The sequence below is a fragment of the Pelophylax lessonae genome (genome assembly GCF_965119305.1).
Source record: "Pelophylax lessonae genome assembly, chromosome: 5".
NCBI lineage: Eukaryota > Metazoa > Chordata > Amphibia > Anura > Ranidae > Pelophylax > Pelophylax lessonae.
The window spans coordinates 491381689-491384830 of NC_138772.1; the positions used below are offsets into that span (position 1 = coordinate 491381689).

General features: G+C 47.4%; 1 pseudogene across 1 annotated transcript; it reads right to left on the bottom strand.

Annotated features, from left to right (window-relative positions):
• Nucleotides 1-259: 259 nt before the first annotated feature.
• On the bottom strand, nt 260-1376 carry LOC309555434 (E3 SUMO-protein ligase ZBED1-like; annotated as a pseudogene). Its single transcript has 2 exons — nt 930-1376; nt 260-719 (listed from the first exon to the last, which is right to left on the bottom strand). The product of its transcript is annotated as an E3 SUMO-protein ligase ZBED1-like (transcript).
• Nucleotides 1377-3142: the final 1766 nt, after the last annotated feature.

Below are 3142 nucleotides of genomic sequence, written 5' to 3' on the forward strand. Positions count from 1 at the left end.
AAAATACACTTTAATATTATTTATTTGGTTGAGGGTTAAATGAACCCCTAGTACTTGCCTAGACACTTTTAGTGTGAAGCAACGGAACGGATTATGGATTGGAAATGGACACATTGGACAGGACAATCTTCAAAAACAAACCATCAGTGCTATAAAGCTATAAAACAAGACTGGTGATGTGACTGACTGGTGACTGGTGGCAGACTGAATTAGTAATTACTAATTCATTAAAAACATGAATTAGTAATTATTTCAGTGCTTAGCATTTGGGAACATGTAGGTTTTTCTGTAAGAACACTAGATGATCCACATGCTCAGGTTTAAGACTGCTTCTTTTCGCTGTTATAACATCTCCTGCAGTAGAGAAAACCCGCTCTGCAGATACACTTGTACCTGGGATACACAATTATTGCTTTGACAGCTGAGAGAGGAGGGGGAATATGACCTCATGCTCACGCCACAATTTTAAAGGGTCCTCAGTGAGAGGCAGAGGTGGGGCTTTACAATATTTTTCCATTTCGTCTTCTGCCTTGGCATAGGGGGGTCTTAGGTTCTATTGCACCATCAGTGAAAGACTGCCCCAGCAAAGTCATGAGCAGCGATGTTGTGGCCTTTTTTTTGGGAGGAGAATGGCTGTCCTCAATGGGTGTTGTTTCTTCTTCCACAGTTGCTTTTTCCCTAGGCACTTCATCCACATTTGTCCTTCTATTAGATGTAATCTGTGTGTTTGAACAAAAGATAATAGTATAAGAAGAGCTGAACTGACTAAGAGTGTGATTCATTGATGAGATGTGGGAAACTGCACGGTAATCCATACCATACAGTTCCACTTCCCACACCGCATCAGTGAATCAGGGCATGTTATTACACAACACAATGTAGCTGAGCTTCTAGCTGTCTGGCAGGAAACATGATGAAATTCTAATTACCTCCAAAGATGCAGCCTCCTCAGTCACTCCTCTGTATATCTCCAATCTCTCCTCCTCTGTGAGAATAAAAGGCAGTCCTTTAAAGCGAGGATCCAGAGCAGAGGCTGTATGAAGGATCTTCTTCTCTGCCTCACTGCTGTACCTCTTCAGGAGATCTGTTTTGATTGCATTCTTGATCTCATGGGTCATGGCTGTGTCTCCCATGGTGTCTGTCATGCTCTGGAGCAGTTGTGCATTTAGAGGGGCAATGAGAGACACTGTTGGGTTGCGCTCTTCTGACATCAGCAAGGTTGCATCCTTCATTGGCTTTAATGCACTCACAGCGTCCTCTGCATTTGACACATCTGTTTCATTGAGAGTGCAGAGATCAGACTCTCCTTTTCTGACTTCTGGAGACAGCAAGGTGGCACAAACTGCAGGTTGTTGTTCTAAGAACCTCTCGACCATGTCATATGCGCTGTTCCATCTTGTTGGCACATCAGTTATTAGCTTATGATTCTTCAGGCCCAGACATTTCTGTTTCTCTTTTAGACAGTGGCTTGCTCTAGTGCTGCGATGGAAGAATGTGGATATTCGTCGCACTCTGGCGAGAAGCCTGGAGTGCGTGGCCCCTTTCAGTGCCCGCTGACATGCAAGATTGAGTGTATGGGCAAAACATTTAACATGAGGAAATTTACCAACTTGAGCTGCAACTATCATGTTCGCCGCGTTGTCGGTCACAAGCACTACAGATTTATCAGACAGCTGCCATTCTTCCACAACATGAGACAGTAGCTCTGCCAGATGAGCACCTGTGTGAGACTCATAAATGGCTCTTGTTTGCAACACATGTGACAAGACCTGCCAGTCCTTAGTAACGTAATGGGCTGTTATTGTAACATAGGACTCCGTTGTGACTGACGTCCATGAATCACACGTTATTGCGACTCGACTGGCTTGGTTCATTGACGCAAGTACCTGAGCTTTGGTGTCATGGTAGAGTGCAGGTATAACGTTTTCTGTAAAGTGCCTGCGTGATGGGATCTTATAACGTGGCTCTAGCGTCTTCACAAGGTAGCGAAACCCGGCGTTGTCCACAACTGAGTAAGGCCGTAGGTCCTTGGCGATGAAAGCTGCAACAGCTTTGGTTAGTTTCTTCCCTTTTTCTGAGTTGGGCGGATAAGTTGACAGTATGGCATCAATTCTTGGCTGATCTGGGTCTAGCAGTCTTTCCTTGGCAGTGGTGGCACTGCTGGTGGCGACAGGTGTTACTAACTCAGAGTGACAACGGCTAACATGGTTTCTCAAGTTCGTAGTATTCCCTAGGTATTACATTTTTGTATGACAGGCTTTACATACGGCGTGTGTCTTGTCCAACTCACGCTTCCCTGTGTGTTCGTAAAATCCGAAATGTGCCCAGATGTTTGCTCTTAAAACGCTAGGTGCATTTTTTATCTCTCAATCTTTTTCTCCTTCTGCCATATTTACCACCATACTACCACGTATGTGACGGAGACGGATGACGTAAGTTGCCAAACTCTGTCAGTGTTTAAAAAAAAAATTAAAAAAAAAAACTTGTAAACTAAGCCGCAACAAATCAACCAAGCAACATCTTTCATAAAATATGACTGTCTGTCTGTCTGTCAGACTCCCTTCCTTGCATGCACTGAGCCAAAACCCCCGGGGCCCCCCCTTAGCCCACAGCTGCCTGTGACAGTGACAGTGACACTGACAGAGACCCCCCTCCCCCCACAGCTGAGCTGACTGCAGCCTGACACACTGACAGAGACCTGGGTGGATGTCCCACACCTTCCACAATCCCCCACAGCACTGACAAACACTGAGAGTGAGTGAGTCCCCCCCCTTGCCCAGACCCCCACACTGACAGAGACCTGGAAGTCCCACACCTTCACCAATCCCCCACAGCACTGACAAACACTTGAGTGAGAGTGAGTTCCCCCCCTTGCCCAGACCCCCACACTGACAGAGACCTGGATGTCCCCCACACCTTCCCCAATCCCCCACAGCACTGACAAACACTGAGTGAGTCCCCCCCTTGCCCAGACCCCCATAGCTGACTGACACTGACAGAGACCCCCAGGCCCCCACTGACACTGACTGACCCCCCTGGCTGTCAGACTGCCACAGCAGAACAGTACCCCCGGGCCCGACCGACCGTCCCCTGTCCCCCCCCATCACAGACATCCCCCAGAGATACAGACGAGAGACCCCCT